The 23,776-nt window shown below is 35.2% G+C and overlaps 1 pseudogene; it reads left to right on the top strand.

The window, feature by feature from the left end:
- Positions 1 to 554: 554 nt before the first annotated feature.
- On the top strand, positions 555 to 1,498 carry LOC131070873 (DNA replication licensing factor MCM4-like; annotated as a pseudogene).
- The last annotated feature ends 22,278 nt before the right edge of the window (positions 1,499 to 23,776 follow it).

Raw genomic sequence — 23,776 nt, forward strand, 5'->3', positions numbered from 1 at the left:
TTATAAGGCACCCTACATAGATATATTTTCACCACTATCTCATTGTATGAATCTTTCTTTAATAACTAATTTGACTATACTTGTTTATATGAGCAACCCTTAATATAATTATTAGTATCTTTTGATTCTATTTTGCAGTTGCAGATCAATAGAGGTTAAAGGTCTTTGCTTCCAAAATCCAATCAACATCTAAAATCATAACCTTATTTAATTATTTACCCTAGGGGACATTACAAATTTGTAAAATCAGAACCTTATTTAGTCAGAACCTTAAGGCACCCTACAAGATAGTGTTGAATAGGGAGAACTGCTATAAGGTACCCAACATAAATATATTTTCAACACTATCTCATTGTATGAATCTTTCTTTAATAACTAATTTGACTATACTTGTTTATGCTTTGTAGTACATCATTGGGTACTTTGTCTTGTAACAAAATGTTGAAGTTGGAAGGAATGCAAAGCGTGGTTGTACAATCTAATGACAAAAATTGACATAAAAAAAAATGTAAGAACCATAAAAAATTTGGGCAAACTGTGAAAGAGAGAGATGTATGTCAGAGCCCATACAAGTTAGGCAATCTCGTGAAGGAGATGTATGCCTATGGACTCCATGTGAGCTGATACAAATTTTCTGCCCCAAAAAGCCTTACCCACTCAATGTAAATACAGTACTTCAGTATGTGCATAAGTTAGCTCCTCAAGGCATTTATACAAGTGGTCGTGGAAGTTTTGTAGTTAGTTTGACTACTTATGTATCAAAGGACCCTGAAACTGGTGAAACAGTTCTAGAAAGTGGAGCACTGGTATTGAGTAATAGGGGTATTTGTTGCATAGATGGTTTTGACAAGATGTCAAATAATTCTCGTAGCATGTTACACGAGGTTATGGAACAACAAACAGTGTCAATTACAAAGGCTGGGATCATAGCATATCTTAATGCAAGGACATCAGTTTTAGCTTGTGTCAATCCTAGCGGTTCACGCTACAACCCTAGACTTCTACTTATTGATAATATCCAACTTCCTCCAACATTTATTTCTAGGTTTGATTTGATCTACCTAGTGCTTGATAAAGTTGATGAACAAACAGATCAGCGCCTTGCAAGGTATCTTGTTATATCGCATTATGATGATCCCGAGGACCAAACACTAGATTAATTGGACCTCCCAACCCTCACTTCATATATCACTCATGAAAGAGAACATATACATCCTAAAATATCTAATGAGGCTATAGAGGATATCATCTGTGGTTATGTTGAAATGTGTAGGAAGGGCAACTTCCCTGGCAGTAGCAGAAAGGTTATCACAACAACACCTCATCAAATTTAAAGGTTGATAAGAATTAGTGAAGGAATAACCCGATCTCAATTGGGACAATTGACATGGATCTCATCACTATGGGATTTTCATCCAGTGAAAGAATAAGATGAGTCAATCTTGTTTCATCAGTTAGGATTCTTCTCATGGAAAAGATGCAGGTAAGGGGACCATAAAATTGACATAAATAAATAAATAAATATGTAAGAACATAAATTTTTTGGGAAAACTCTATGAAAGAGAGAGTGGTATGCCTGAGCCCATACAAGTTAGGAAATCTCATAAAGGAGATGTATGCGTGTGGACTCTATGAGAGAGTATACAAATTTTGTGCCACAAAAAACCTTAACCACTCAATGTAAAAAAACACAGTACTATTTCAACCTTGTTTAGTAAATCGGAAGGATTTTATAGAATATTTGATGATTAATGGGAGTCGACCAAAATATAGAATGCAACACTTACAGTGGATTTGGTGGCACTTGCACTTGTTCGTCCTCTCTCTCCCTCCATTTTTCAATTTTTGGCTGGTTGGATGTTTTGTGGGCAGCTTGGTATTTCAATTGATCCTTGTAGTCATTATGCCAATGGGGGTTCTATTGGGATTGCTTATAGAATTGGATTGTGCCTTTTCTATCGTATCCCCTACTCTTTGCTCCTGCGCACGCGAGATTCAAATAAAAATGAGCCAAATAGACTAAAAGTTCATTTTTATACTTTCAAAATAAAATTTTATTTCAAATTTAAAATACAATTTGGAACCAATTATTTTCCTTCGTTTTAATTATTATGTAAACTTGAAGCACAAAATGTCTACAAAACACTTTATTTGAACACCTCCTAGAAGATATGAAGGCCTAAAAATAATAATCTAATAATAATGCAAGTTTGGGTGCATTGTCATTGAAAACTATGGTATGTGGGAATTTAATAAGGTTAGCATCAACTAATTTTTGAACTACTACTTTGATAAGCTCCCCCAAGGAAGTGTACATATGTTTTGGATGATTTTGGATTATTGATTATCCTTGTGGTATATCAACATGTGTTAGTTGTTGGACATTTTGAAACATTAGGATATTTTTATTTAGGTACATGTTCGGGCTCTAAATAAATTTGGAGTTAGTTACCCCATCATTTGATAACATTTTGTTTTATCCCAAGTGTGTTTTTTCATTGGTTTAGTTATTATGTTATCTTTGTCTTTATTATAGTTCTTTACCAAAATGTTGGCAACAACGGATTTCTGGATGGTGACCCCCTTATCTATAATATCATTAAAAGTGGGAACACAATGGAATTGTTGATTAAAAGCCATTCTAGAATTAATATTTATGGTGAAAATATAGAGAATTTGTTTTTTGGTTAGGCCAATGAAACTACCTAAAAAGGCAACTCCATAATTTAAGGAAGGCAGAAAAAAATCTCAATTTTGTTGTTTTGTATTTGTATGCCCTTCCCATTTGTGGCTTGGAGATGTGTTGATCTCATTAACACGTTATTCTAAGGTACTAAATATATAATTGATCTTCTTCTTCATCCAACATATTGTTGATGTCATCTAATCTAGATTTGACATTGTAGGGATTGGTCATATCATCATCATAGTCATTGATATTAGTCGGAATATCATTGGAATAGTGACGATAATTATTGTTCATCTAAATTTTGAGGAACATCGGGGACCAGTTTAAAAAAATTTGAAAATATCACATTAAATTGAAAGGTGCCTAATGAAACAATAAGTTAATTCACTTTCATTGGAAAATTTCGTTGGATTTTGACCTCAAATGAGTTAGTGTTTCCTTTCATGGTCCCACCCATTTTTCAAAAGCAAACGCCTTGTTTTGCTTCACCATATGGCACTCTTTCTGGGTGTTTTAAGGAGGCCTCTCTTTCTTCTATAGTCGGGTCTCGTCGTGATAACATGTCACTCCTAATATTTCATATGTACCCCCCATGCACGTTCATCATTAGTTTGAGATCTCTACGTGGTACCTTGTCCGAGCATCTTCTTTTGAGCGAATAAAGGTGATTTTGGGAAGCACGTCAACGAAGGGAAAGGTTTAAGAATGGTACAAACAAAACTCCACGTCTTCTTCATGACCTTTTTTCATGCAATGGCGGTTATGGACCATCATGACACATCATGGAGTTTGTTTTGCAAAGGAAAAAAAAAAGTTGCATGTGGAGTTTGGTGCCTAGAGAGCAGTGCCATGTTGATCGGGCTATATATTTAGGGTCCTTTTTGTTAGGGGGGTTCACAGTCATAAAAGACAGGGTAGAGTTTTATTTTGGTCAAACTTTAGTATTTGGCTTGTTTTTGTATTAATAGACTGTGTCATTTCATTGGCCTTTCTGCAAACTCTTCATTTTCCATTATTCTTTATGTCAATGTGAGCAAAATGAGATTTTACATCTATTTTAAGATTTATCATTCCAAATATAAATGCTTTGAAATTAATCATGTTTTTAAACTCTTTAATCTGAGACTCATAATTATATTCAGTATGTATTATGTTGTTTTGTGAATCAAAATTGAATACATAAGTTTATGAAAAAATGTTTAGCCTTTGAATTATGCATATAGATGTGTGATTTACTATGTTGCGGAGTTATATCTTAAACAATGGTGTATCGCCTTTCATTTTAATGTGTGAGACTCATAATTATATTTAGTATGTATTATGTTGTTTTGTGAATCAAAATTGAATACATAAGTTTACGAAAAAATGTTTAGCCTTTGAATTATGCATATAGATGTGTGATTTACTATGTTGCAGAGTTATATCTTAAACAATGGTGTATCGCCTTTCATTTTAATGCATGTTTTCTCCCTTTTCCCCTTTCCTATCAATATTGGAGAGTCGGCTTCTAAACTCCCAGAGTTCATTCCTTGAGGCACAATAATTCCTTTACTCAATGAACTTCTAATAAAGTTGTTTCCTTTAAAAGCAATTTTAGGGATCAACACTCTTAGACCTAGAAATGATCCACTTTTTCAATCTTATCAAAAATGGAAAAATGAGATGATTTAATCCTTGAGTAAACCTAGAAATCCAATACTTAGTCTTCCTCCAACTAATGAAGGTATGCCTCTTCTTATGGATAAGTCTATTCTTCCTTCTAAGGATAGAGCTATTATTTCTCCTAGGGAAGAATCTATTCCTTCTTCTAAGGATGAGACTATTCTTCCTCCCAAGAATACAAAATCTCTTCCTCCTAAGCATCAATCTATTCCTCCTTCCAAGGATAAACATATTATTCCTCCTAAGGATAGACCTATTGCTCCTCCTCATGATGGACTCAGTCTCCTTCCCACACCTTCTATTCCTCCTTTATATCGTGTGGTTCTGCCTCTTATATCTTACAAAGGGAAGTGAATAGCCTCTCCTATTATTCAACCTAAAATACCTTCCCCTAATAATCCTTCCTTCAAAGAAGAAAATAAACCTACGCATGATGAACCTAAACCTTCACAACCTTCAGCTAAAAATAAATGAAACCGTTGTGTGAGAGAAAACCAATGAAGACATCATACGCGGGCTCCTGAAATTGCTTCTCAAATCATTTCTTCCTTGAAGACACCAACTCTTGACATAATACTATTTGTTCAAATTCTCCTACGGAAGAAGCTCAATCTAATTCTCCAAGATGCAAAATGATTAAGATAAATGATGCTTCAAGTTTTATTCCTACTAGAGCTCCCATTTTTTTTAATCTTGATGAAGAAATAGGGGAGAATGTTATTCATGATGAAAATGTTGATCCTAATATTTTAGATGATGAATATAAATATATTGATGTTGACAATGATTTATCTAAATAATTTTCAAAAGCATTAATACTAGCTCAAAGTAACAGATAAAATGACTCATCATTAGAGCATAGTCCTTCTTTGGAAATTGTGATAGCTCCATCTACTATGCTTGATGTGGCTCCTCATGCATAGTGTCCACCTTCCTGAAATAATGATGAGAAAGATTGAGGAGTAGATGAATTACTTGAGTAGCTCCATTCATGTTGTAGATTCTCTCTCTCTCTCCTCTCTTGCTTGTTTGTGGTCTTCTTCTATTTTTCTCAAAATTATTCTATTTGTTGTCCCTAGTGTTGTCTACTTGAGGATGATTCAAAATATTGAGATCTCTTGTGGTCTCTCCTATGTTGACTCAAAAGACATGTGTGTCCTTCTTCCATGGTGGTTTTTCTTTCTTTGGGGGATGAGGACAATTCTATGCATATATATACATGATATATATTATTATGTTGGCATTTGACTGAACTGGTAAATGATTGATTGGTGAATGTATTGAAGAGATTGAGATTCTTGTTTGATGACTAAGTCTTGTGTTGTCATTGATGGCAACAATGTTTTTGTAGTCATTTAAGTCTTGGAAGCCAACCGGTAAGGTGTAATAGGTACAGAAGATAGTTAACTAGTGAACCGACAAATAGGATCTTAATCGGTAAACAAAGACAAAGTTTCATTCATGCAACCGGTACAAGCAATTGATGAAGAGTTGAATGATGTAGTTTTACAACAATGATGGAGATAGATATTTGGATTTATGTTCATGACCACATTGGCATATTCAACCAGACAAGCAAGATTTGATGTATAGAGCAGATATTCTGATGAACACTTAACTGGTAGCGATAAAGTCAATTAAATCTATAAAACGACACAGGTTTTGATTTGTTATGTCAATGGTCGACATAAGTTTGGCTTGCAATATTAGTTTGTCTAGATTAATTGAACCTAGGAAATTGTTCCAAGGTTGTAGCCGACTAAGTTGATGTCTATAAAAAGTATGATGGGTTATGAGATAGAAATGCATATGTTGATGAGATCGAAGGCAAATATTGTGATTCTGATTGTGCAGTGATTTGTGAAGCTCTGTATTGATGTGTTGTTGAAGTTTTGAGGATCTGAAGTGGATCTTATTAGACACAGAGGTGTTATATGAAGATCATTTGAACTGTTGTTTTTCCTAAGAGTTTGCAACAGTAAAATCCCCTAAATGGGTAGGTCCTGATAGGCCTTACATTGTAAATCCCTTAACGGGGTATCTCTATATCAAAGTGTTAAATCCTCTTGTGAGGTTGATCCTAACAAGTACAAGTTCCTAACAAGGCTCACCATTTAAATCCCTTAACCGGGTGACTCCTAACTGGGTCTGCTCCTAACAAGGCATGTTTGTAAGACCTTAACCGGTCAAGATTTATATTCTGCAAATCATGAATCTTGTGGGTATTAACTCTCACCATGGTTTTTCCCTTTTGGTTTTCCACATATAAATCTCTTGTGTTATGTGGAATTTGTTTTACTGGGCATTAGCTTATGTGGTGATATTCCTCTTATGCTTGTTAAGTTTCAAGTTGTTTAAGTTGGTGATCATATTTATATTATTTTTTTCTTACACTTATTCACCCCCCCCCCACCTCTCAGTTCCTTATAAGTTTATCAATTGGTATCAGAGCCAACCTTCTTTGACGCTTAACCACTTGAGAAGGATTCCTAAGGAAGACATGGGAGATATGGGTTTTATAGAGAGATGTTTAATAAACTTGTAGAAATTGAGGAAGCCCTAGAAACATTGAGAGGCAAGTATTAAGCTTCACTTGCTAAGAGGAGAGAGCTAGAATCCCTAACTATCCGGATGAGTCAGGAACTTGAAGCAAGCAGGATAGCAGAAGACAAGATCAAAGAGAAAGAACATGAGATCTTCACGATAAATCAGGAAAATGGCACTCTATATGCACACTGGCATGAGGAAAAAGAAGAAAAAGAAGAGATAAAGGTAGAATTGGATATGGAAATGTCTCTTAGAGAGACTCTTATGAAAAGGAATGAAGACCTTACACAAGAACTTGTTGACGCTAATGAGAAGCTTGCAAAGTTTAACAAAATTTCTACCATGCTTGATGAACATATTCAATCTCAAAGGATGAACGATGATACAACTGGATTGGGTTACAATACATTTGAGAAAGGGGGGTCTTTCGGTACTAAGGACAACATGCATGAAGGTAAACCTACTCCTAAGATTCATAAACCCACTAGTAATAAATCCTATAAGCCTATTACTTTCAATTGTCATAAGCCAGGACATACTGCTAATGTTTGTAGAAGCAAATCTAATGTTGCTAATGGTTATAGACTTAATGCTTATCAAGGATATAAGCCTAGAAACTTTAATGGTTATTGTTTCACTTGCAACATGCCTGGACATAGAGTTGTTGAGTACTGGTATGGAGCGAATAATCTGGCACCTCACATGAGTCGGAGGTCTAGTGGTGGTTGGCAAAGAACCTTTAATGACCGGATAAGTCCTAACTAGTAGAGATCCTATGCTAAACGGTCTAGTCCCTATGAGATGGAAAAGAGGATGAATGTGGTTTGCACAATCTATCATAACTACAATCATGTAGCTATGAACTGTAGAAGAAGGACTGGTAGAGGCAATGTTGGACCTTGGAGAGCATCTGGTATGGCTTCTTATCATTGTCATAAACCGGGACATATTGCAAAGTTTTGCAGAGCTAAGGTGAACCAACTGGTGAATCAATCTGCTGACCAGAAAAGGAAGATGAAAGTTGATGTAGAGGAGACCAAAGCTGAAATGAACAATATCTGGAAAAAGAAGGATGATGAGAAAATTGAAGAAAAACCATATGAAGATCCTATTTCTTCACCTAGCGTGGAGAACCCTTCACCGGAAAACTAAGATGTTAAAAAGCCTAGGGGGAACTTAATGTTAGATCTATTTCAGAACCCTCTGAAGGACCACAAGGTATGTTAAATCTACATACTTTGATGTATTATGATATTGTGAAGTGATTTTGTGATCAAACCAATAGGTTTGATGTGTTATGAGAACTGGTAGTGTGTTATAAGATATTTTAGGGTTTTACCAGTAATGACATTTAATGCGGTAGAGGATGGGCAAATAAAAGGAACTTTTTGAATGTTATTTGTCACATTCCATTCTTGTGAGCACACTGAGAGTGAATAGAGCAGAGCAGAGTTTGTGTTGCAGCATTGTTATAGATTTAAAGAGATCTGTTGTGATTTACGATCGGGAATCAGTGAGATAGATTTGACGATGTTTGAAACCCTAGTGCAGAAGCGATAAAAGGTATTTATCCAAAAATCTTGCTATATGCTTATCTTTTTGAATCATTGAAGATGGACACCCCACATCTAGTTGATGTTACCGATAGACCTCATCCTGAATTTAAGAGGCACCCGTTTAAATCTGAGGAAATTGATCCCATCAGAGCTCTATCTGGAGTTCCTTATGGTGTCTTACATGTTGAAGATGTTAGATCATTTTATCATTACAAACTAGAGGATCTTGGTGTTACTGCTATTTTTTATCAGTATAAAGCATTGTGTGATAAGAATGGTATTTTGAAGGACTAGTTCAAAAGGGTTACCGAGAAAGGGTTTCACCATGCCCTGAATTTTATTAATAATTTTGATGATGAACCTATGAGATATATTCTTAGCATGATTCAACACTAATTTATGTGGCTCGACCGACCACATAAAATTTCTAAGGAAGCTATTCACGTAGTCACCAGATTTTGTGCCACCGGTGAGGTTCCAGTTTTGAGATCCATTCCTAAGAATTATGTATAAAAGTTAACAGGATCTAAATGGGATGGTAGAGCAATGGCGGTGAATAATATCAATGATCCAATAGTAAAGTATGCTTCTTTGGTGATCGGTTACCGGATCTATTACTCTAGCATAATGAACGACATCCTTGGTGCAGCTATTCATACAGCTTACTGAATGATCAAAGAAGATATTGACTATGACTTGTCAGAGGCATTGAGGAGTCAACTTGTGCTGAACCTGGAATCCATCAAGAAGGATAAGAAGTTAAGGTTTAAATTTGGTCATTTAATTCTTGGTCTATTCTATTATTTTCAAAAATGTTTCCCCGGTATTGGTGATATCCAATGGATAGATGGCACTCCTGCATTGATGCAGATGAAGTACAACATTAGAATGCTTGGTAATGATTTTGGCAAAATTGCATGGGGATATATTAAGGACTTTCAGAAGAAATTTCATGCAAGGGAAAGGATACCGACAGAGGTTGTCAACCGGTATGAAAACACAATTTTATTTATGGTTGATACAGATACTTGCATGATGGAGGCAACTGTACCCCAGACTACATGGGTTATTCCCATGGGATATGAAGTGGACAAATATTTTTTGATTGCATATGCTAATCATTTGCTTGCCCAACTAGTAGATACAGTAGCAGAATATTTTGGCACTTACAAGGAGAAAACCCTTCAAGTGCACTCTAAACTTCAAAGACTGGTTATTACAAAGAAAGTTAGAAAGGAAGTTGAAGCATTTGTAGAGCAAGCAGGATTCACAAGGGAAGTCATTGCAAGAGAAAAGCATGTTTCTTAATAGGTTGGAACATCAAGTGCACCAACTGGTACCCCCACTAGTGTAAAGACAAGAGATAGAAAGGAGAAGGTTGTAGAGAAAGAAAAACTAGCAGCTGCTAAGAAGGAGAAACCATCGAAGATTCAGTTCTGAAGAAAATGAAAGATTGTTGAACCACCTATTGCATTGGTTAAGACTGGTAAAAGGAAAAAGCAACAAGCACATAAACCAGTAGATGTTGATGAAGAAGAGATTGAGTCCGAAGGAGAAAATAAATCCCTAAGGGACAGTGGCAAAATGTCAAAGGGTGTTGGTACTCCAACTGTGAAATCTCCAAAGAAACCGGTAATCAAGCTCACACCTCTTAAAAATTTAATAATAAACATTAAAGAGTATGGTATATTGACTGGTGTGATGAAACACTATGATAAGTTTAGTGAGGATGAACAAAGGGAGATAGAAGATGCAAATGTTTACATGATGAATAAATATAGCAAGGCCCTAATTGAATTGCAAGGACAAATTCCAAATTCATTGTATAATATAATTGATGCTAGATGGCAACCAGCCATGAAACAAGATAGAGAATACATTGAATATTTTCTGAAAAACTTGCAACCTAAAACTACTGAGGAAGAGATAGATGAAACTTTTGCTAAGGCAAATTCATCTTTTAGGTCAAAGAAAAGGTTGATAAGAATGTTAATTGGCGAGACCCAATCAATCCATGAGACTAAACAAATTTTGAAAAAGGTATTGGGTCTGATTTTGGATGAAGAGGAAGAAGTTAAGGAAGATGAACCAGAGAGGTTTGAGGTTGAAGATCTTTCAAAAGGTGTTAAAATGACTGATTTTAAGCCTGATGAAATTGTGTTGGATGATCAATCGGTGAACACACAAACTGAACTTGAGATTATCCCTGGTGATGATGATACCGGTAATAATGGTGATGCTGATGCTACTAACAATGTAAATGTATAGGATGTTGATGTTGAAATGTCCGAGAAACATGAACAAAAATAAGGACAGGAAGAAAAGAAAGATGAGGAGGCACTGGTAGTTACTCAAACTATTGATACATAGCCCCAACTAGTACAAGAAACAAAAAAGGAAAAGGAAGAGGAGAAAACTGAAGATGTAGAGAAGAAAACTTAACCAAAAGTGGCACCTTTGGTTAAGTCTTCTTCTCTACATCTTCAATTTTCTCTTCAAAGGACCCCTATACATGGACAATTTGATCTCAACTGAGTTGATGGAGATTGCAACTTCCATGTAATCTCGAGCCAAGAAGACAATGATGAAAGAACTGCAAAAGGAGGCAGAGACAATAAGAAATGTTGTTGAGATTTTGTCAAGTCTCCTACCGGAGAATGATACTGATAATTTTGTTGCTCCTATTGAAAAGCTTGGTCAACTTGTTAATGATGTTGGAGTAGATGAAATCTTTGGATGATGCAACTTATATTAGTGTTGAGAAGGATTGCAAGAAGAAAAGAACTGGGCAATTAATGACTGAAATTGATAAAGGGAAAGTTTCTCTTACTATCAATAAGGACTATTTGAAAGAAGGACTTGAAACTAGAGGTAAAATACTCAACAATTTCAAAAATTTTATTGTTTTGTACTGACTTGAAGAAGATGAAGAAGGAGAAACTTGAGCAAGAACTTGAAGTTCTTAGTGAGTCATTCAAGCCCCTTAATGACTCTACTATCAATTGTGGAAAATTGGTTGTAGACCTTCAGCATAAGCTGAAAGCTTATAAAATTGAATAGGTTAAGAGGATTAGATCACTGCAAGAATTACAGACATAACTGGTACCAAAGTGGAAATCTTGCAGAGATCTTATAAAGAGTTTGAAGCTATTCTTGCTACAGATGTGGAGATAACCGACACTATTTTGGAGACCTGGCATAATGATCTAACGTAGTTGAAATCATATTTTAGTGATGCTTTTTTTTAAATTGCATTGTAAAAACATTTTGAACTCTTATATCTATATATTCTATGCAATTTTGATGCAATTTTGATGTACATGTATTTATCTTTCATGTATTTACTTCTTTGTTTGGCATTGTTGTCAAAGGGGGAGTAATAGTTGAAGACTCAATCAAAATTGTGTATGTAAAAGTAAAGGGAGAATTAGTAGAGAGTCAAATTTTTGTAATAGCACACAATTGCTAAGGGGTAGTTTGTCATGAAGTCATTTTTTGTTTTTCACACTTAGTTGACAATTTTTTTCCTAAGTGTTGCCATCAATGCCAAAGGGGGAGAATGTTGGCATTTGACTGAACCGGTAAATGATTGATTGGTGAATGTGATGAAGAGATTGAGATTCATGTTTGATGACTAATTATTTTGTTGTCATTGATGTCAACAATGTTTTTGTAGTCATTTAAGTCTTGGAAGCCAACCGATAAGGTATAACCAGTACAAAAGACAGTTTACCAGTGAACCAACAAATAGGTTCTTAACCAGTAAACAAAGACAGAGTTGCATTCATGCAACCGGTACATGCGATTGATGAAGAGTTGAATGATGCAATTTTATAGCAGTGATGGAGACAGATATTTGGAGCTATGTCCGTGACTGTATTGGTAGATTCAACCAGACAAGCGAGATTTGATGTATAGAGCAGATATTTTGATAAACACTTAACCGGTAGTGATAAAGTCACTTAAATTGGTAAAATGGCACAAGTTTTGATTTTTTATGTCGTGGCCAACATAAGTTCGGCATGCAATGTTAGTTTGTCTAGATTCATTGAACCTAGGAAATTGTTCCAAGGTTGTAGCTGACTAAGTTGATGTCTATAAAAAGTGTGATGGGTTATGATATAGAAATGTGTATGTTTATGAGATCGAAGGAAAATGTTGTGATTCTGATTGTGTGGTGATTTGCGAAGCTCTGTATTGATGTGTTGTTGAAGTTTTGAGGATTTGAAGTGGATCTTATTAGACACAGAGGTGTTATATGAAGATCATTTGAACTATTGTTTTCCTAACAGTTTGCAGCAGTAAAATCCCCTAACCAGGTATGTCCTGACAGGCCTTACATTGTAAATCCCTTAACCGGGTATCTCTATATCAGAGTGTTAAATCCTCTTGTGAGCTTGATCCTAACAGGTCTTAACCGGTCAAGATTTCTATTCTGTAGATCGTGAATGTTGTGGGTATTAACTTCCACCATGGTTTTCCCCTTTTGGGTTTCCACGTATAAATCTCTTGTGTTATGTAGAATTTTTTTTTTTGGGCATTATCTTATGTGGTGATATTCCTCTTATGCTTGTTAAGTTTCAAGTTGTTTAAGTTGGTGATCAGATTCATATTGTTTTTGCTTGCACTAATTCACCCCCCCCCCACTCTTAGTGCCTTATAAGTTTATCATATTAATTTTAAAAGCATACTAACCCTAGAGTTAAGTGAAACTACCTCGTGCTTTGTATTTTGTGTTAATTATCCTTTGATTTGTCCTCTCTTGGGGCATATTATTGTGATAATGTGCTTGTCCTTTTGGGGTGTATCCTTGATTAAAGCAATTTCTCCCAAAAAGGTGTACGCAATCACTTTAATGTGGGGGCATACACTCCACTCAAGAACTCTCTCTCTTGCATATATTGATACTTAAAGTTACTTAGAAAACTTTATCTTTTGCTTTGTAATTTTGGTATTTTTATTTTCATGACTCATGGTAAGGGAACCTTACTAGCCTTGTAGTCATGGTTCTCTCTTTCTCTCTCTCTCATGATGTCCCTTCTAAATTGTTATCAAAGTTGTGAGATCCTAAAGTCCACTAGGGGCTTGGTGTATTTTGGCTCCTCGGTGACTTGGTGAAAGTTTTTCAATGTGAACCCTTTGTACTTTACCAAGAAAATGAATAAATGCATACTCTCACTAAAGTGGGAGTTAAATGTAGCATCCTAAAATTGTACCCTTGTATAATTTTGACTGCATTGGATCCCTACCTTAGTGTTTGCACCCCTTGGCCTGATTGGGACCTAATCATGTTCATGCCCCTTATGCATTGCATCATTTTTTACTTTCTATATACACATGACACCTTATCCTAGCCCTAAATAGGGGTAGGACCAAGGTGCCACACTCTGGTCCTAATTAGGACTAGGGCACCATGCTCTAGTCCCACCTAATTGGGGCCACTTTAAAACCCTTTTCCCTACTTCAAAATTGAGTGGTATATCCAGCTCCATGTCGGCTCATGTCAAGAAATTAGCAATTTTTTTGATGGGAAAGTATAGAAGGAGACATTCCCCTCTTATTTGAACATCTGACAACAATCCACACACATGAAATTCAATTTTGTATCAAGCATTCAAGATCAATTGATCAATAATCAGTCTTCCTTCGAGCCTTGGAGCACCAATAAAGTCAAGAATCAAGCATTAAAGTAAACATATTTCATTCTATTTTATCAAAGACTTCATCAAGCCATAATTTTGTATGGAGACAAACAAATTTTACAAGGAGGTATATCATTTAATTTTCAGTTGTTATTTAGCATCTCCCTCAAAACGAGAACCTTCCATTACAAAAATTTCAATTATCTTTATCTCAATTTCATGGTTAATTCTAAATAGGGGTTTGACCTAAGACAAGCTTGTATTCCCAACCTATTTCCCTTTCTTTCTATGTGTGTGAAATAGGTATGAATTTATGATCTTCATAATTGGAATTATTTGCAAAGATGAATCAACCCTCTTTGGTGTGCAAAAAGTTAGGACCAGAGCGACAGGTGCTCTAGTCCCAACATTTTTGGAGTTTTTTGGGGGATTAGATTGAAATCTACATATACTGCTCAAATCCAGGAGTGTGCCTCAATTTCATGACTTTCGCTCACCATTTATGTATATTTACCTTCATTTTCAGTAACTTTCCTAATTTCAGCATTTCAAATCACAAAAGAGGGATCTGAAATTAATCTATCCAATCAGTATTCAATCTTAATCCTTTCTGATTGTTGACTGAATCTATTGGATTCCCGTCTTTTGAATGTAATGGTCAACCCAAGAAAAAATTAGCGGTTTTCATCTCTCTTGCGATGGAAACCCTAATTTTTCACCATTAAGAATTCTTATGGGAAGAATATGTTGCATCCCTCTTTATGACACTAAAAATGTTTTTTTACTTTCGTGGTATTTTGTAGTGAATTTATATATTGATATAGTTTACATCAAATGGATGATTTTAAATTAAGCAAATGTGTTTTTGATGTCTATCATTAATGTTCAAATATATATATATATATTATTTTAATTCAATATATATGATGATGATTATATGTTATTGGCTAACTACAATAGCGGTTCAAAGATGCATATAGGACAATCTATGTTGTGCTCTAAGAGAGAGAGAGAGAGAGAGAGAGAGAGAGAGAGAGAGAGAGAGAGAGAGAGAGAGAGAGAGAGAATCACTAAAGAGAGGGATATATACATGAGAATAGACAAGAGATGTCATTTGTCTTCGCACACACTTGACTAGTCTCTACTAAGTACAAAATATTGGCATAGCATATCAATGCACTCAAATCGAATGGGCAACTAATCCCACATGGAGTAACCTAATATCCTAAGAAAAGGCTCATTTAATTATCAATCAAGTATGTATCTACTTGGATGATGTTGGCACTATAAGTGCAGCAAAATATTCTTAAGTTGTCTATCAATTGCGTAAAAATAAATTCTAACTATTGAAAGTATAAAGAAAACTAGAATGGAAATTCTATCAATACAATAGTTTTTGTGGATAATTGAATGAGTGAATCATCTCAGTGGTTGCAGGTAAACAGTATAACTAAACTACAAGCTAGACCTTTAACCATTAACTATATTAACAAAATACATAACTAAATAAACTATACCAATGATTCTAAAATAGTAATAATAATCTAAATAATGTTTTCATACATGAAATTAACTAGAGAGAGAGAGTGTGTTACACTACCTCAAGTGGCCCTTGTTTGACTGGGGTGTAACCTCAAGAGATAACAATACATTTTAAATCAAAATGAAATCCATTTTATTCATACTAATGAATGCATAATAACAGTAAAAGTAATTTTCTCAACAACACAAAAATATAGGTGCAAATCTCATCTATATCATGTGCATTCAACAACTAAAGATAAAACTGAAGAAGTCAACACAAGCAGAACTATCCTTTAAAACAGTCGAACTTCATCATCCTATAATCTTTCCTTGCATTTATTTGGCAATACAAAGTGTATACACCTAAAAATGGTCTAAAGATAATTAATTAAATAAGCAATTATTTAATTAATCCCCCTTCCTAATTTAATTGAATTCATTAGGCAATTTGATTAAATTCTCCCTTTCATCTACTTATTAATAAATCTAAGGATTTATTCATTAAGTTCATTCCATAGTCCCCTTTGATTAATTAATTTAAATTAATTAATCCTCCCTCCATTCTAATTCAATTCTTCTAATCCTCTAATTAATTAAAACAAATCAATTTATGAGTTGTTGAAAATTAATTAGTCTTTTCCTATTATTTGAATTTTTAAATTCAAATTACCCACATGCCTCCTAACTTCTAACCACCTAATATAACCATCCCTCTAGCCTAACCGATTCCACCTAACTTGGGGTTTGCCTAACCCTATCCTATCTTGCACATCCTAACCTCCTATGGTGTGGATATTCTTCCCTTGAGACACATGGCACTTTGGCCACATGTCTCCTTTCTTGGACACTTGCCCTCTCATGAGCAAGGCTCCTTGACACTTGTCACCACAGAGATGACAAGTGTCCCTTCCTCCAACCTCCTCCACTTTCACCCTTGATATCTTTAGACTCAATCTTGACCATTGATTCCTGTCACCTCACCCCTGGCCTTGGAAATCCTATAAATATCCCCCATTTTCGAGCACAAAGGATCCCATCTCATTATCAATTTAGGCATTGTTACTATAGGCATATCTTTTGAGCATTGTTATTGTAGGAAATTGCATCTTAGATTTGGCTTTATTTGATCACTTTCTAGTACAATTATTGAATCATGTAGCTTAATCAATCTCTTTTCTAGCTTAATTGCATCATCATCATATCTTAATCATGCATATATTTAGCTTAATTTGTCTCTTGGATCAATCTAGCTTAATCAATCTCATCTTTGCATATCATTATCATTTCAAATCCTCCATCTAGGTGTAGTCAAGTCACTGGGCTTTCTATTCCAGATCTGAGAGAAAATCCATACTCGCATCTCTTAGGAGGCAATAGGTCACTTTGTCATGGTTCATCTTTCATTTGCTTCTTATTTGCTAACCATGCTTGTAATGATCTATTGAGTGTTTGTGTTGCAGCTTCAGGTATCACACTTCATAGGCATGACACAAAGTCATCATAGTCTTTACTACAACCACTTTATGGTTTGTAATCCCCTTGGCATTGTTCACGCAAGCGGTAGGGCGGGTTCTCCTTTGGCTGTGGGATGGCTGCATTCCCTCAAGCTACATGTTAGTTTCTCAAAACAAGCATTTATAACATACTGGCAATATACCAACTATGGAATTTCTCATAGCATATTCAAATATCCATATGCCATACATATCATTAACTAGATAAAAGTATGGTTCAGTATGTAGCTAAAGGATATAAAAAGTTTGATAAAAGTACTAGTAAACAAGTGAAATGGTGAAGGTCATGTTATGATCATTTCAGCTTGCGTCACTTCAAGTAAGTGTCAATGACATTTGTGAACCCTAGTGTCTAGACCTAGACCTAAGGTTGGATTATCCTATGTTGTGATAATTATCCTCTTAATCAATTAATTACATATGTATTATTGATTTCCAATATTATTATTGCTATCAATTTTTTTTGAATTACCTCATCAATACATATGTATGAGGATGTATGATTACGTATAATGTATATATGTGTATGCATATGTAGATGAAATATATACACACACATACTACATACATCTATATATATATATATAGATACATACATACATACATACATATACACATACACATACACATATACATACATACATATATATATACACATACATATATATACACACATATGCATACATACATATATATACACATACATGCATATGTACATATATACATACATGCATACATACTTAAATACATACATACATACATATATGTATGTGTATGTGTATATATGTGTATGTATGTGTATATATATGTATGTATGTATATGTGTATGTATGTATGTATGTATGTATGTATGTATTATGTATGTATGTATGTATGTATGTATGTATGTATGTATGTATGTATGTATGTATATGTATGTATGTGTTGATCACTAAAAATGCTTCTAGGAAAACAGCCTTATGGGGAACCTATGCATTTTCACTAAGTTACCTCTAGGATTTTAGAAGCTAGCTCTTCATTCATTGAGGGAAGAAAGGGGAAGAAGGAAACATAAAAATAAATCTAATCTAAAGCGACAGGCTGAATTAATATTACTATCAAACTAAATGACAAAGAGAACTTCATACACATCTCATTCTAAGACCCATTCAACAATCCACATGCCCTTAATGTTGATCAAGATACATTCAAATATTTCCTTAACGTAAAGTAACATACATAGAGAATTTACTAAATAAAGTGTTTAAAACATGATTTAATCAATAGATTTTTAAGCATACGTTATTGAAGTCATACCAAAAATTAGAAATGCACAGAAAACTATCAATGCATACTAAACAAACTAATCCCAGAGGCCGCTAGCATAGTTTGACTATCTTAATTCAGAAGTGCAACAATAGTCTTGAGGCTGAAATTCTTCCTAGAAATCCTATTTTATATATTGCCTAATGAAACAGGGTTTAGAAACCTTTGAAATACAAAACATCCTATACTTATAGAGGAAGGCCTAACCGCCTGCTAACAACAATGGGAAGGCACCATGACCATAAACCAGATGGCTCCTTGTCCTCATCCCACGCATTCATCAAATATCATGAAAGTGATGATTACTTTGGCAATTTGCATAGATGAACACGCTTTTTTGTTAATCAGCTCAAGAAAAGCATCCTTGTCATTCCCTTGTAACAACACCCTGGACTTATCTGGAACAAAAACCCAAACATGGTTAGCCACTAATCATTCAACCATATAGGACATGAAAAACACCCCACCTCTAAAAAATGAGCACCTGGAGATCTTCAGCAACCACTCTGGATGGACACGTGGTAACAAGAAGGGGAGCCTCACCCTTCAACAAAACTGCGACCCAAGAGGTACTGAGAAGTTGCCACCTGTTGTACGATATGCATCCTACTTATATGCGAGTGAGCCCTTACGAAAGAGAAGAATTGATGCTATGTGGCACTTGGGTGGACCCTTGTGAGCAAAGGAAAAACAAAACTCTCAAAAGGATGACACATGTCAACACGTGGAAGCGTGTGCAAGTTGCATCCAAAATGCCCCGCTTGAAGAAAATACATACTTAGGCACAAAATGAAAACTACACGGACGTGGTGTGAATATTAATTCATAGTTCTTGGCGACTTCTAGGGAAATCCTACCTGCAGAAAGTTGATAACCAAAATTTCTAGTTGTGCAAACCAAGCCTAGACCTCCACTTTGAAAAGATTGTCGAAGACTTGCTGCACAAGAAGCCAATCATCTTCCGAAGGTAGAGTTCAAGTCTTGAGGGCATGATAATTTTGATCTTGCTCAATGATTTCCTTGAAAGGAAAATCATTTAGCTCCTTATGAGTTAAATTGAATAGAAAAGGGAGTTGAGAAAAGGGATGGATCAAGTTATCTACTTCGCTTGCTTCAGGTGGATTGTTCAAATCCTGGAGGTGCAACTGACTCTATTGTTGTTGTACTATCAGGTTTGAAACTTGTTTATTACCCATGATTGAGCCATCAGAAAGAAAAGGTGAAGGCAATTTAAGACTTGTGAAACTTTTAAAATGATCCATTATCAGAGTGGCTGAGACTCTCAATGTTGACAATCTTAATGCGGGTTGTGTCGCTACCTTATTGCAATTTAGAACCTCATTCGCCCTTCGAGAAACTTCTTTGTGATCTTCGATTCCTGCAGTGGCTAACTCTTGTTCAGAAGCAACATATAACCAATTCACTAGCTTCTAAGCATCAGGAACTTTGGGTGCAATGGACTACACTTATTTCTCAATAGTAGTACCTGCCTCACTGCATGAGGAGTAGGTGTCCGCCAAGAACTTCAAAGCCAGCTCCAAGGAGGGATTGAATTGCTTTATTTTTTCCCAATATGAGGTGTAAAGTTCCTGTATTATGGGAGTGAAATCTATGATAGGAGCAGGGAGAGGTGTTGAAAGTTTTGAGAGTAGTTCAACTTCAGATTCTTTGGATTCTATTTTCTCATGCAATGTTTTCATTTTATTTTCCGAATCGGATACTTGATGCTCTAAAACTACGACCCCAGTGCTCTTATCCTGCACTTCTCTCTACACCTGATCATTGATTTCCTTTTCATTTTCCATAGCTACCTTTGCATATTGGAGCTCTTTCTCAAACTAGGCTTGTTTTCTTGGAATTCCTGAAGGGCCTGATCTTTTACCTTCATTTCTTCTGCCAAGAGGGTCTACGCATTAGTCAACTCTTGAAAATATTTCTCTTTCCCTTGAATAGTCATTTGCAACTGGGCCTGAATCTAAGTTATATCATGGGCACCTATCTGGACCTGTAGAAGATTTTTCTCTTTATAATACAATTATTTGGCTAGCTTATTCTTTGCAGATTGCTCTATTTGTGGGGCCAGAAAGCTCTTTTTTGGTCTCTTAACATCATCAAATTTTCAATCTAGCAGGTTTCTGGCCGGGTCTAATTCAGAATTTTGTATGAGTTCCTTTGTGTTCTTGTACAAGCAGGTGAGAATTATCATATGATCAGGTGAGAATTGTCGTAGGAAATTCTTCTTTTGTGTTTTCAAAACAGATTGCATTTTAGGGTTTTCATGCTTCAATTTTATTATTACTAATGCTAACCCTAGTCTGTTTGTGAGTTTTTCAACAGCCTAACTAGTCTTTGCAAGACGATTGTCGAAGATTACGCTTGTCAAAGCTTCATTTCATCAAAACACATCATGACTACCAACGTATCTATTTTGCAGGTTGCCTAGGAGGACTCAACCAAACTTTGTGTCTTCTTTAAGTTTTCTAGGCACACTTATTTTGCTAAAGGAAATGAACAAACATGTCTTATCTGTTTTGATGATAGGCGAGTATGCTCTCACCTTTCTTAGATGATCAAAAAGTTAGACTCATCCTTTTCTTTCAATAGTGTATATCTATAGCGGGCCTGCCCTCCCGAGGAGCCTATAAGGCCAAAGCCATTAAGGTCAATAAGAGGGGAACGACCCAAGTGGGAATGGCTAACGCCAAGTACTCCAACCCACTATAAATAAACATGATTTGATGAAAATCATGTCAATGGCAGTTCTCGGGAATAGCTCTCCTCTGTACCTTCAGGTATATCAAACCTTGGTTTTAAAGGCTGGGAGACCTCTTAATTGAGTTTATACCCCCACGCGCCGAATGGATCCCTTACTAGTTTCAATTAAAATTAGAAGCTACCTGATTCACCTCCAAAAGGGGGAAAATCATTATGCAAGAGATATAGTAACTCTCCCAAGACACTTTCCATATCGTGCCCCCATTAGCATTTGGAGTTGAATAATATGGAATTGAGAATCCATTGCGTGAGACTCAGCGGTCATATTTTGATTAGCTATTGGGTGTGTACCTAAGTTTGCAAGGAAAGGTTTTCTCTCTCAGCCAACTTCCTTAGGTAGTATGTTGTGCTTGAGATCACTTATCATATCATGTGTTTGTTTTGTCTTTGTCCCTAAAACAAAAAATCAGACATCTAAAAAACTGGAAAATAGAAGCAAAACATCAAACTTCATTAATCAAAAATCTGTCCAACCAAAGTTTTTGTCTCTGTTTTGTCCTCTGTCGTATGAGTTTGTTAGTTTGTCATACAAGGCATCTATTTTATCATCTGGTCTAGTGGGAATTGTCGTACGAGTCATTTTAGCAAAGAATTTTGTGTCATTTTTTGTCGTCTGGTTCTGTGAGAAAGCTCGTACGAGTTTATGTCTTCTGTCATGCAAAATTGCTAGTTTGTCGTATGAGCCTGTCTAAATTGTCATTTGGGGTTGTGTAAGGTGTTGTACCAATTTATGTATTTGTCTGTCTAGAACTGTCTTCTTGCATATCTTTTTCAGATCTGTTATATTTGCTTGGTCAGTTTACAGTGAGCATAAACACCTGTTATCTGTCATTCTATGCTTAGATTGTCTCCTTGGCTCGCTTGGTCAAGTTATCATCTGTCAAATCGGATTCTAGAAATAGACACCTCAAGATTTTCAAGTATTCGCCTTCAACAAGTTTAAGATCTAACATCTCAAAGTGCATTATCACACTCTTTGATAAACTGATCACTCAAAACATAGTTTCTCATCAGGATCTATCATCCTCTATCACGAAACTACAACGTTTGGTTAGGATAACCTTGTCCCACATCATAGGGTATATCATTCCTATTGGACTTGTTTTTTTATCAAAATCATCATCATTGCACTCCAAAACCAAAGATCTAAAAACTTGTAAACTTTTTAAACACTTGAATCATCTTTTTCTTGTCATATCATTTTATCACATTTACATTGACAGTTGATCACTTATCGAAACAACTTTTGGACAATCAAATCCTAGCACAATATCTAATGCATGTGTATGTTTGTTTTAACCAAAGCTCAGAGATGAAAGATTATAGAAACAGAAATAGAAACATTGGAAATAATTGAAGATCATAGAAACATGGAACATGAAGATGAAATACAAGTTGAAGAGGAAATAACATAACAACATGTTAGAGACATCAAAAAAATCCTCAATTCGATAAATTTATGGAGAAAATATTGGAGGGAGACAAAGAAAAATATTTCCTAATGTTAGCAAAATTTGGTTCTACACTCCCCCTAGATTTTGATGTGAACAAATTGACACAAAAGAGAAGTGACCCCCCCCCCCTTAATAATGAACAATATGAGGATATTTTTGGTCTCAAAATTAATGACACGTCAATTCCTAGTAACACCAGAACTAATGAGGAAACTTACATTCCCAAAAGGGATGACGTAGAAATTCTAAATAACTTTCAATCCAATGAGGATACAAGAAGGGGTAGAGAGGATACCATAAGAGATCAAGATCCTCCTAGAATGCAAAATCATGGTTATACAAGAACAATTCATTTTGATAATCCTATCACAACTCTCACACAACAAATACAAACACTACAAACACAAATTCAAGATATGCAGAGAGGAAATGTTAGAAGATACTCATTTCAAGAAATTTGTCCTTATCCATTCAACACAAATCTAAACATGATACCATTTCCTATAGGTTGTGAAAATCCTAGATACGAAAAATATGATGGAAGCACCGATCCTGAAGATCATATACAAGAATTTTGCACAATGAGTATGGAGTTTGCACATGAGGATACCTAATTGATGAGATTATTCCCAAAAAGCTTAACTGGACTAGCTAAGGAATGGTTCTCCAAACTTCCACCTGGAATCTTATCATTCTCAGAATTGGTGGATAAGTTTGTTTCACAATACTCTTACAACATACAACATGAAGTAACAATGCTAGACCTATGTAATGTCAAACAAAAGAGTGGAGAACCTTTCATGATATTTTTATAGAGATGCAGACGGTTAGCTTCATGATATCCTTGTACAATGCCAGAGTATGAAAAAATGGATATATTCATCAAAAACCTAAATGATCAAATGAGTTATCATCTAAAAATGCAAGGACATCAAATTTTTGGAAAGATGATTGATAATGGAATCAGAAAGGAGGAATCCATGATAAAGAAAGGTGAGTTGAAAATATACAAAGAAGGAGTTCACCCTCCTAACAACACTAACAACAATAGCAATGATAAGCCAAAGTTTTAGAATATAAATTGTAATGTCATCAATGATGGAATAGT

This window comes from Cryptomeria japonica, chromosome 1 (assembly GCF_030272615.1).
Source record: "Cryptomeria japonica chromosome 1, Sugi_1.0, whole genome shotgun sequence".
Classification (NCBI taxonomy): domain Eukaryota; kingdom Viridiplantae; phylum Streptophyta; class Pinopsida; order Cupressales; family Cupressaceae; genus Cryptomeria; species Cryptomeria japonica.